This window comes from Hyperolius riggenbachi, chromosome 11 (assembly GCF_040937935.1).
Source record: "Hyperolius riggenbachi isolate aHypRig1 chromosome 11, aHypRig1.pri, whole genome shotgun sequence".
Classification (NCBI taxonomy): domain Eukaryota; kingdom Metazoa; phylum Chordata; class Amphibia; order Anura; family Hyperoliidae; genus Hyperolius; species Hyperolius riggenbachi.
Genome location: NC_090656.1, coordinates 239610689 through 239624181, shown reverse-complemented (window position 1 = coordinate 239624181; position 13493 = coordinate 239610689).

Here is a 13493-nt window from a genome sequence, read left to right as displayed (position 1 = left end):
TCAGTGTGGTCAGGTGATAGATATGTAAGTCTCTGATTAGTGATGGTTGTGTCTAGGAGAAGTCATGGAGAAGCATGTGATCAGTCTGGACAGGTGATAGATATGCAAGTCTCTGATTAGTGATGGTTGTGTCTAGGAGAAGTCATGGAGAAGCATGTGATCAGTGTGGTCAGGTGATAGATATGTAAGTCTCTGATTAGTGATGATCGTGTCTAGGAGAAGTCATGGAGAAGCATGTGATCAGTCTGGTCAGGTGATAGATATGTAAGTCTCTGATTAGTGATGGTCGTGTCTAGGAGAAGTCATGGAGAAGCATGTGATCAGTCTGGTCAGGTGATAGATATGTAAGTCTCTGATTAGTGATGGTCGTGTCTAGGAGAAGTCATGGAGAAGCATGTGATCAGTCTGGTCAGGTGATAGATATGTAAGTCTCTGATTAGTGATGGTCATGTCTAGGAGAAGTCATGGAGAAGCATGTGATCTGTGTGGTCAGGTGATAGATATGTAAGTCTCTTATTATTAATGGCCGTGTCTAGGAGAAGTCATGGAGAAGCATGTGATCAGTCTGGTCAGGTGATAGATATGTAAGTCTCTGATTAGTGATGGACGTGTCTAGGAGAAGTCATGGAGAAGCATGTGATCAGTATGGTCAGGTGATAGATATGTAAGTCTCTGATTAGTGAGGGACGTGTCTAGGAGAAGTCATGGAGAAGCATGTGATCAGTCTGGTCAGGTGATAGATATGTAAGTCTCTGATTAGTGATGGTCGTGTCTAGGAGAAGTCATGGAGAAGCATGTGATCAGTGTGGTCAGGTGATAGATATGTAAGTCTCTGATTAGTGATGGTCGTGTCTAGGAGAAGTCATGGAAAAGCATGTGATCAGTGTGGTCAGGTGATAGATATGTAAGTCCCTGATTAGTGATGGTCATGTCTAGGAGAAGTCATGGAGCAGCATGTGATCAGTGTAGTCAGGTGATAGATATGTAAGTCTCTGATTAGTGATGGTCGTGTCTAGGAGAAGTCATGTAGAAGCATGTGATCAGTGTGGTCAGGTGATAGATATGTAAGTCTCTGATTAGTGATGGACGTGTCTAGGAGAAGTCATGGAGAAGCATGTGATCAGTGTGGTCAGGTGATAGATATGTAAGTCCCTGATTAGTGATGGTCATGTCTAGGAGAAGTCATGGAGCAGCATGTGATTAGTCTGGCCAGGTGATAGATATGTAAGTCTCTGATTAGTGATGGGCATGTCTAGGAGAAGTCATGGAGAAGCATGTGATCAGTGTGGTCAGGTGATAGATATGTAAGTCTCTGATTAGTGATGGTCGTGTCTAGGAGAAGTCATGGAGAAGCATGTGATTAGTCTGGCCAGGTGATAGATATGTAAGTCTCTGATTAGTGATGGTCGTGTCTAGGAGAAGTCATGTAGAAGCATGTGATCAGTGTGGTCAGGTGATAGATATGTAAGTCTCTGATTAGTGATGGACGTGTCTAGGAGAAGTCATGGAGAAGCATGTGATCAGTGTGGTCAGGTGATAGATATGTAAGTCCCTGATTAGTGATGGTCATGTCTAGGAGAAGTCATGGAGCAGCATGTGATTAGTCTGGCCAGGTGATAGATATGTAAGTCTCTGATTAGTGATGGGCATGTCTAGGAGAAGTCATGGAGAAGCATGTGATCAGTGTGGTCAGGTGATAGATATGTAAGTCTCTGATTAGTGATGGTCGTGTCTAGGAGAAGTCATGGAGAAGCATGTGATTAGTCTGGCCAGGTGATAGATATGTAAGTCTCTGATTAGTGATGGGCATGTCTAGGAGAAGTCATGGAGAAGCATGTGATTAGTCTGGCCAGGTGATAGATATGTAAGTCTCTGATTAGTGATGGTCATGTCTAGGAGAAGTCATGGAGAAGCATGTGATCAGTCTGGTCAGGTGACAGATATGTAAGTCTCTGATTAGTGATGGGCGTGTCTAGGAGAAGTCATGGAGAAGCATGTGATCAGTCTGGCCAGGTGATAGATATGTAAGTCTCTGATTAGTGATGGGCGTGTCTAGGAGAAGTCATGGAGAAGCATGTGATCAGTCTGGTCAGGTGACAGATATGTAAGTCTCTGATTAGTGATGGGCGTGTCTAGGAGAAGTCATGGAGAAGCATGTGATCAGTCTGGTCAGGTGATAGATATGTAAGTCTCTGATTAGTGATGGGCGTGTCTAGGAGAAGTCATGGAGAAGCATGTGATCAGTCTGGTCAGGTGATAGATATGTAAGTCTCTGATTAGTGATGGTCATGTCTAGGAAAAGTCATGGAGAAGCATGTGATCAGTCTGGTCAGGTGACAGATATGTAAGTCTCTGATTAGTGATGGGCGTGTCTAGGAGAAGTCATGGAGAAGCATGTGATCAGTGTGGTCAGGTGATAGATATGTAAGTCTCTGATTAGTGATGGTCGTGTCTAGGAGAAGTCATGGAGAAGCATGTGATCAGTATGGTCAGGTGAGAGATATGTAAGTCTCTGATTAGTGGTGGTCGTGTCTAGGAGAAGTCATGGAGAAGCATGTGATCAGTCTGGTCAGGTGATAGATATGTAAGTCTCTTATTATTAATGGCCGTGTCTAGGAGAAGTCATGGGGAAGCATGTGATCAGTGTGGTCAGGTGATAGATATGTAAGTCTCTGATTAGTGATGGTCATGTCTAGGAAAAGTCATGGAGAAGCATGTGATCAGTGTAGTCAGGTGAGAGATATGTAAGTCTCTGATTAGTGGTGGTCGTGTCTAGGAGAAGTCATGGAGAAGCATGTGGTCAGTCTGGTCAGGTGATAGATATGTAAGTCTCTGATTAGTGATGGCCATGTCTAGGAGAAGTCACGGAGAAGCATGTGATCAGTGTGGTCAGGTGATAGATATGTAAGTCTCTGGTTAGTGATGGTCATGTCTAGGAGAAGTCATGGGGAAGCATGTGATCAGTGTAATCAAGTGATAGATATGTAAGTCTCTGATTAGTGATGGTTGTGTCTAGGAGAAGCAGTGCTGGGCCGAAATTACGCATTAGCGTAATTACGCATCGTAATTCACTACAAATGCACCGTAAGCGTTATGTGTAAGGTTACGGTATTACGCGTAATTAATTACGCGTAGACCGTAGGTTACGTTGTTACACGTAACAAATTACGCGTAAGACAGTAAACTCCCATTGAAATTACACAGTCTGCCGTAATCGCATAATATTACGCTCCCGTATAATATAAAAAAGCCGCCAACTTTAAGGGTTAATAGCAAAGCTCCCTTAAGTGCTAAGAGTCTCAAATTTGGAGAATATATTAAGGAGATCAGAAGGAATAAGAGGAAAATTTTTTTTTTCAAAAAGACCTTATAGTTTTTGAGAAAATCGATGTTAAAGTTTCAAAGGAAAAATATATACATTTAAAAACCCGCCGACTTTAACGGTTAATAGCAAAGCCTGCTTAAAATTTAGGAACACCAAATTCACAGGGTATATTAAGGGGATCAGTGGGAATAAGAGGGAAATTTTTTTTTTCAAAAAGACCTTATAGTTTTTGAGAAAATCGATTTTTAAGTTTCAAGGGCAAAAATGTCTTTTAAATGCGGAAAATGTCAGGTTTTTTTGCACAGGTAACAATAGTGTTTTATTTTCATAGATTCCCCCAAGTGGGAAGAGTTTTACTTACTTCCTTCTGAGTGTGGGAAATATTTAAAAAAAACGACGTGGGGTCCCCCATCCCAGACCTCTTTAACCCCTTGTCCCCCATGCAGACTGGGATAGCCAGAATGCGGAGCACCGGCCGCGTGGGGCTCCGCACCCTGACTATACCAGCCCGCATGGTCCATGGATTGGGGGGTCTCGGAAGGGGAGGGGCAGCCAAGCTTTCCCCTCCCCCTCCGAGCCCTTGTCCAATCCAAGGACAAGGGGCTCTTCTCCACCTCCGATGGGCGGTGGAGGTGGAGGCCGCGATTTCCTGGGGGGGGGGGTTCATGGTGGCATCTGGGAGTCCCCTTTAAAAAGGGGTCCCCCAGATGCCCACCCCCCCTCCCAGGAGAAATGAGTATAGAGGTACTTGTACCCCTTACCCATTTCCTTTAAGAGTTAAAAGTAAATAAACACACAAACACATAGAAAGAGTATTTTAATTGAACAAAAAACATAACCACGAAAAAAGTCCTTTAATATTCTTAATTAACCATTAATACTTACCTGTCCCTTTAAAAGCCAGTTCCCACGCAATATCCTCGGAAATATACTAATCAGTTACAATGTAACAAAGTTGTTACAATGTAACAACTTTGTTACTTTGTAACACCACCGCACCCGACATCACTCGCCGCCGCCGCTGCATACCCGTCTGCGCTGCACGGACCAACAGAGCTCTGAGCTATAGCTCAGAGGTCTCGAAAGCATCTTTGTATTTGGGCTCCAAGGAGCCCCATTGGTCCTTAGCAGACCAATGGGGTTCCTTCTGATTTGAAGGAACCCCATTGGTCTGCTAAGGACCAATGGGGCTCCTTGGAGCCCAAATACAAAGATGCTTTCGAGAGCTCTGAGCTATATAGCTCAGAGCTCTGTCGGGTGAAGGACGCTAAGTCCCCGCCGGCTCCGCTGCCCTCCCCACCTCTCCCACATGTCACCTATATACATGCTGGCACCCATGGGTGCCAGCATGTATATGGGTGACAGGTGTGGGCGGAGTGGACGGCGGGAGCCGGTGGGGACTTAGTGTGTATGCGGCGGCCGGCGAGTGAGCGGCGAGTGACGTCGGGTGCGGTGGTGTTACAAAGTAACAAAGTTGTTACATTGTAACAACTTTGTTACATTGTAACTGATTAGTATATTTCCGAGGATATTGCGTGGGAACTGGCTTTTAAAGGGACAGGTAAGTATTAATGGTTAATTAAGAATATTAAAATACTTTTTCTATGTGTTTGTGTGTTTATTTACTTTTAACTCTTAAAGGAAATGGGTAAGGGGTACAAGTACCTCTATACTCATTTCTCCTGGGAGGGGGGGTGGGCATCTGGGGGACCCCTTTTTAAAGGGGACTCCCAGATGCCACCATGAACCCCCCCCCCAGGAAATCGTGGCCTCCACCTCCACCGCCCATCAGAGGTGGAGAAGAGCCCCTTGTCCTTGGATTGGACAAGGGCTCGGAGGGGGAGGGGAAAGCTTGGCTGCCCCTCCCCTTCCGAGACCCCCCAATCCATGGACCATGCGGGCTGGTATAGTCAGAGTGCGGAGCCCCACGCGGCCGGTGCTCCGCATTCTGGCTATCCCAGTCTGCATGGGGGACAAGGGGTTAAAGAGGTCTGGGAGGGGGGACCCCACGTCGTTTTTTTTTAATATTTCCCACACTCAGAACGAAGTAAGTAAAACTCTTCCCACTTGGGGGAATCTATGAAAATAAAACACTATTGTTACCTGTGCAAAAAAAACTGACATTTTCCGCATTTAAAAGACATTTTTGCCCTTGAAACTTAAAAATCGATTTTCTCAAAAACTATAAGGTCTTTTTGAAAAAAAAAAATTTCCTCTTATTCCCACTGATCCCCTTAATATACCCTGTGAATTTGGTGTTCCTAAATTTTAAGCAGGCTTTGCTATTAACCGTTAAAGTCGGCGGGTTTTTAAATGTATATATTTTTCCTTTGAAACTTTAACATCGATTTTCTCAAAAACTATAAGGTCTTTTTGAAAAATAAATTTTCCTCTTATTCCTTCTGATCTCCTTAATATTTCCTCCGAATTTGAGGCTCTTAGCACTTAAGGGGGCTTTGCTATTAACCCTTAAAGTCGGCGGCTACCTAACATTGATCCATGCGTCAACTTTTCCGCTTGGCAGCATGAACTTACGCATTAATTGCTAAAAGGATTTTACGCGTAAGCCTATAACGTAACAACCTGAATTACGGTATTCTTACGCGTAATTGCGTAAGGGCTATGCGTAATTACAGACATGTACCGAAATTGAATGTCTATGCCGTAAGCGTAATTCCGTAATGCGTAATAGCGTAAAATTACGCGTAATGATCCGTAAGCGTAGCTTTTTCTATTACACCCAGCACTGAGGAGAAGTCATGGAGAAGCATGTGATCAGTCTGGTCAGGTGATAGATGTGTAAGTCTCTGATTAGTGATGGTGTGTCTAGGAGAAGTCATGGAGAAGCATGTGATCAGTGTGGTCAGGTGATAGATATGTAAGTCCCTGATTAGTGATGGTTGTGTCTAGGAGAAGTCATGGAGAAGCATGTGATCAGTGTGGTCAGGTGATAGAAATGTAAGTCTCTGATTAGTGATGGTCGTGTCTAGGAGAAGTCATGGAGAAGCATGTGATCAGTCTGGCCAGGTGATAGATATGTTAGTCTCTGATTTGCTGGTCATGATCATGTGCTGAAGCAGGATGTGATTCTAGCAAATCAGAGCTTTAAAAATCTATCAGCTGATCATACAAATCACATGCTTCTCCATGACTTTTCTAAGACAAGACCATCACTATACCTGGCTTTCTACTTTCCCAGAAATGTTCTCAGCATGTTACAGTTATGTTTTAGTATCCTCAGACACAACCCTTAGTTTAATGAATCTGAGTCTTTAATCTTTGGTAAAGGATGAAATAAATCGTAGAAAAGTCAAGGTGATATTTTTTCTCTCTATTTTATAATACAGGGACTTATCATGTCATTTTAGCAGTTAGATTGTCCTGTTTTGCGCTTGCTGTGCAGCACGCCAGAGACGCCCCTAGGGATGGTCACTGAGATGCTAATAATATATGCTGATAATATTGAGTTGATACAAATGTGATGGTAAGTTAGTTTATGCATCATGGAAATCACCCAATCTGATGCATAAGCTGCAATGGTTCCTCCATGTCTAGACTGGGTACATTTCCATAAAATTAGCATAACATTTGCACCAACTCTGCATGATTAGCACCTTAATGACTGTCCTTAGAGGCCTGTATCTGGGGAACAGGTAAAGGTGTCCATACGTCTACCGATTTTGCGGCCCAATTGACCATCCAATTCAATAATGTTATCAAATCGGTGCCGCAACAAATATGCCCTATGGCTGTTGTACACGCACCAGGTGGTGGCAGGGTGACGTCAGAGGAGGACGGAGAGCCAGCAGGGCAGGTGCATGGGGGGGAGGGGCACACGCACCACGTGGTGGCAGGGTGACGTCAGAGGAGTCCGGAGAGCCAGCAGGGCAGGTGCATGGCAGAAGCGCACGGAAGGGGTTGTTCCGGGTGTACAGAACACCCCCCTGCACCAAGACCGGAAGTCTCCCTCTAAATCTGAGCAGTGGCAGCCACAGATGCACAGCTGCCGCCTGCTCATATCTGTGTGCGGCGAGAAGGACTCTGACTAGAGCGAGGGGCCCAGGGATGCGGGAGCCGGCTTTATTCCTCGCTCCCTCCCTCCCTCTGAATTCCCCTCACCTGCGGTGATTGTGTGCCCGGCTCCCCCATGAGTGTGTGCGCATCGGAGCGGTAGGTCCTCTTACCGCAGATCAGGCGCACCGGCAACTAGTCTCTATGCTTCCTGTGACGTCATGGTAAACAGGAAGCAGGAGACTCCAGTTGCCGATGCGCCTGATCTGCGGTAAGAGGACCTACCGCTCCGCTGCGCACACACTCATGGGGGAGCCGGGCACACAATCACCGCAGGTGAGGGGAATTCAGAGGGAGGGAGGGAGCGAGGAATAAAGCCGGCTCCCGCATCCCTTATTGGCGCCGCCACAATTTTTTTCTCTCTTCTCTTCCCAGGGCAATCTTCTCCCCACACAGGGGCACCTTCCTCCACCTATCTAGTCTATACTGGGGGCATATACCTATCTAACCTATACTGGGGGGCATATACCTATCTAATCTATACTGGGGGGCATATACCTATCTAATCTATACTGGGGGGCATTTACCTATCTAATCTATACTGGGGGGCATATACCTGTCTAATCTATACTGGGGGGCATATATCTGTCTAATCTATACTGGGGGGCATATACCTGTCTAATCTATACTGGGGGGCATATACCTATCTAACCTATACTGGGGGGCATATACCTATCTAACCTATACTGGGGGCATATACCTATCTAACCTATACTGGGGGGCATATACCTGTCTAATCAATACTGGGGGGCATATACCTATCTAACCTATACTGGGGGGCATATACCTATCTAACCTATACTGGGGGGCATATACCTATCTAACCTATACTGGGGGGCATATACCTATCTAACCTATACTGGGGGGCATATACCTATCTAATCTATACTGGGGGGCATATACCTGTCTAATCTATACTGGGGGGGCATATACCTATCTAACCTATACTGGGGGGCATATACCTATCTAACCTATACTGGGGGGCATATACCTATCTAACCTATACTGGGGGGCATATACCTATCTAACCTATACTGGGGGGCATATACCTATCTAACCTATACTGGGGGGCATATACCTATCTAACCTATACTGGGGGCATATACCTATCTAACCTATACTGGGGGCAACTATATGGGCTACCTATACTGGGGGGGGGAACCTATAGCTGGCTACCTATACTGCGGGCACCTATACCTGTCTAAACGTTGGGGGCGCATTTTACGCCCTCACCCTGGGTGCAATTTAGCCTAGAAACTGCTAGTATTTGGCTCCACCCACACCATGTTTTGGCCACGCCCACACACCGCTTTCAGGAACCCCCCCCTTGGAAATCCTGGATTTGCCCCTGCATGGGGGGGAGGGGCACACGCACCACGTGGTGGCAGGGTGACGTCAGAGGAGGACGGAGAGCCAGCAGGGCAGGTGCATGGGGGGGAGGGGCACACGCACCACGTGGTGGCAGGGTGACGTCAGAGGAGTCCGGAGAGCCAGCAGGGCAGGTGCATGGGGGGGAGGGGCACACGCACCACGTGGTGGCAGAGTGACGTCAGAGGAGGACGGAGAGCCAGCAGGGCAGGTGCATGGGGGGGAGGGGCACACACACCACGTGGTGGCAGGGTGACGTCAGAGGAGTCCGGAGAGCCAGCAGGGCAGGTGCATGGGGGGGAGGGGCACACGCACCACGTGGTGGCAGGGTGACGTCAGAGGAGGACGGAGAGCCAGCAGGGCAGGTGCATGGGGGGGAGGGGCACATTTAAACTTGGGGTGAGGCCAGGCAAGCAGCAGAGGCGGCGTCGATAGGCCAGTATAGGTTTTTTGTTGAAATGTATTAGTTTTTTTGGTCCTGCAGTGTGTGGGCAGACAATAGATCTCTGTCAGATCAGACTGGATCAGACAGAGATCTGCCTTGTGGTCAATCCATAGATGTATGGGCACCTTAAGAATCTTCAGTTATATTGCCTTGGAGAGAATGTTTGCGCTCTGAAAGTGGAGTTCCGCCTAAATGTTGTGTTTTGACGGCAGTTCTCACGTTATTCACGCTGTACAATTTTATTATTTTTATTTTTTTACTTTTTTTTCAGTGAAAAAACTAATAAGAAAATGATGATTCTCCCTAGGAGGAGGAGACTCCCGGACAAGCATATGGAACAAGCAACTCATGCTAGTTACAAAGTCAATGTTTGCTGTCCTCATCTTGTCAGACTGGGCCGATGTGACGAGGGTCAGAGGGGTGACTCCGAAATGGCGGCATGTGACTAGTGTACAGAACATTACAGTAAATGGCATTGCTAGCAATGGAGCAGGTCAGTAGGGTGGTCTTCAGCAGGGCTCTACAGGGTACACCAATATCTCATGTCACACTCACTCACTGTCCTTCAGAGCAGCGCAGTCTTTTCTAATTTAGCTGTGAAAGGAATAGGTAAAAGCAGGGCCGGATTTAGCACTAGGCAGCCTAGGCATGAGTGTGCTGAGAGGCGGAGCCCCCGGAGAGCTGGATGGGCGGGCTGGATGAGATTGCAGCTTCATGCAGGGAGCCGGGGAACATGGAGGTTGATTCACAAAATACGGTAATACTGCTGTGCACAGACTGCACATGCCAATACTAGCATTACTACTGCCAGCCAGTACCCCGAGTTACCCTATTATCACAGCCCATGTGAGTAGCGCAAACAGTCACTACGGTAACATGCATTACTAATAAGCATTATCGTTAGTAATGCGTGTTACCATACCAACAGTCACACTTCTCAAGTACCGCATAACTCGGGGTACCGGCGGTAGTAAGGGTAATATTGGCGTGCGCAGTCTGTGCACGGCAGTATTACCGCTATTCTGTGAATGAACCCCAAGGAGAGCTCCCCCTATAGGCTCCTGAGATGTAAGTGCGGCCCCCGGGAAAGAGTTTCAGACTTTACTGAAGTTTGAGCAGAGCTGCCCTCCTCCTTCACACATAGCTGCCCTCCTCCATCACACAGAGCTGCCCTCCTCCATCACACAGAGCTGCCCTCCTCCATCACACAGAGCTGCCCTCCTCCTTCACACAGAGCTGCCCTCCTCCATCACACAGAGCTGCCCTCCTCCATCACACAGAGCTGCCCTCCTCCTTCACACAGAGCTGCCCTCCTCCTTCACACAGAGCTGCCCTCCTCCTTCACACAGAGCTGCCCTCCTCCTTCACACAGAGCTGCCCTCCTCCATCACACAGAGCTGCCCTCCTCCATCACACAGAGCTGCCCTCCTCCATCACACAGAGCAGAGAGAGAGGGGCAGTCTCCCCAGTGAGGACTGCACAAGAATAAACCCACTTCTCAAAACAACATTAGGCTGGAGGTACATTGTACCTGTTTGCTGCCCATCCCTCCCACACAACCCACTGCTCTAATCGGATCTATGCTTGTTAGGCTCAAAGGGAACCTGAAATCAGATGGATATTGAGTTGCCAGGCAGTCCTGCTTATCCTTTGCCTTAAAGGGGCACTATGGCGATTGTAAAATTTAAAATATATGCAATCATATACAAATAAGAAGTACGGTTTTTCCAGAATAAAATGAGCCATAAATTACTTTTCTCATATGTTGCTGTCACTTACAGTAGGTAGTAGAAATCTGACAGAAGCGTCAGGTTTTGGACTAGTCAATCTCTTCATGGGGGATTCTCAGGGATTTATTTATTTTCAAAAGCACTAAGTGCTCTGTCCAACTGACAAAAAACAGTGTAGCAAGCAGGATTGCTCGGATACCCATTTTCAAAATCCCAATTGATCCGGATCCGGATACCCAGATATCCGGATTCAGATCGGATATCCGGATCTGACTTTTTGGGTATCTGAATAGAATTGGATATCCGACCCTAGTATCCAGGATATCGGGGCAGATTCGGATATCTGGATAGGGAAACCGGAAGTGGCCTTTAAATTGCTTTTAAAACGTTTTAAGGGTAAATGAGGCATGTAGCATCATGGTTTTTTTTTAAAGGGAAACACTAATTGATGATGTGGGGACTTAAAATCCCCCCACCAAAAAAAAAAAAAAATGGCTGTAAATTAACATCAGGACTAGGTTCCAGACAGCGGTCGTGCAGCCCACGTTGTGTCCAAAGTCCAACCGCACAACTGGGACATGGCAGTTTTCAGCTCAGACACCTCAAAAAAATTACACAGCAATTGTGTTTTGGGTTAAATATAGGTGGTACCAGCACAGCAGCAGTGGCCTGTGGCACCCTGGCGGTGGGAGCAGCACAGGCAGCAGGAGCAGGGCAATGCAGCAGCAGCAGGTGTAACGCCTGCCAGGAGTATGCCGGATGTGGCACTTGGCAGTGGCACTTGACACATGGCACTTTGCACTTGGCACGTGGCACTTTGCACTTGGCACGTGCCATGTGCAAAGTGTCACGTGCCAAGTGCCACGTGCCATGTGCAAAGTGCCAAGTGCAAAGTGCCACATGCCAAATGCCAAGTGCTGAGTGACACTGCCACTGCTCAGCAGCACAGCAGTTCTGTAGAAAGCTAACACAGTAGTACTACTACTCTAACAACTACTAGCACACTGACTGCAGTACTACAGTACTAACTACACAATAACACAGTAATCCTATCCCCTATTCCCTAACCTAACCTATACTGTAGCTAGCTAAGGCTAATAGCTGGCCAGCAGGCAGCAGCTGGCTTGGTCTGTGCACAGCACACACACAGACACATAGCAGCTGCCTGCAGCACACACTATGACTGTCACACAATGACATCAAGCTAATTAACAATATAACAATAGTGTAGTGATAGTGAAGGGGTTAATCACTGAACAGCTTTAGGTTTATCACTGTGTACAGCACTTGCTAGGCCAGCAGCACTGGAGCATGTCTCTCAGTGAGCATTCACAAGTAAGGACAATATGTCTCATTATGGCAGCCCTCCTCATTATACAGGGGGGCTGGCCAGGGTTCCTTTCTGTGATTGGTTGCTAGGGCTTCCGCTGGGAGCCCTCTGATTGGCTAGGGGTCCCTTCTGTGATTGGTTGCTAGAGCTTCCGCTGGGAGCCCTCTGATTGGCTCCTGGACTTCATCTCCTTAGTCACAGTATTCGGATCGGATATCCGCGGATATCCGGGTATGCGACCAAATATCCGCAGATAGCTATTCCGGATTTGCACAGAAATCCGTAATCAGAATCGGATAACTGAAAAAAGGTCGGATATCCAGGTTACCCGGATATCCGGAATCTGGATGAGCACCACTGGTAGCAAGCAGGAAAGCTGGAAAGCTGGCCAGCATCATTGTTTAAATTCCTTTTAGGGAATATCTTTATAAAGAGTAAAAGCCTTGCTGAGAATCCCCTATGAAGAGATGGACTAGTCCAAAACCTGTTACTTCTGTCAGATTTCTACTGCCAACTGTAAGGGACAGCAACATAGGAGAAAAGTAATTTATGGCTCATTTTACTCTGGGAAAATCTTACGTATTTGTCTGTTTGCACATATTTAAAATTTTATAATGTTTCATCATAGTGCCCCTTTAAGCATGCAGATCAGGTGTTTCTGGCACAAAGCTGACAAGATTGGCTGCATGTTTGTTTCAGGTGTGAAATTCAGACACTACTGCAGCCAGAGAGATCAGCAGGACAGCCAGGCAACTGGTATTGTTTAACAGGAAATAAATGAAATAAATAAGGCAGCCTCCGTACCCCGCTCACGTCAGGTTCCCTTTAAAACTATAGCTCTGACTTGGGCTGTTGCTGGAGGAATCTTTGATTGTGGTGTCGGGAGGGGAGTTTATGCTTATTATTTAATTTGTTCATTTGCTCCTGATGAAGCCTTTTTTAGGGTGAAACATGTAGAGTCTAACACCGGCACTGTACATAATCTGCACCTCGTTTGTGTGATTCCCACCATTTTATATTTGCCTGCTGTGAAGGATTTTCTAGAGAGTCCTTGAGTGTTTTCACTATTCGAGCGCCCAATAGTACCAATACCTGTGTGTGGTAGATCATCCATTATGCACCGACTGTACTGATAACAACGACATCCTGGCCAGTTGGGTGCTTTTTATAATCTCACTATAACGCCAGGTAAAACTGACGCAAAGCTGACAGGACAGGACTGAA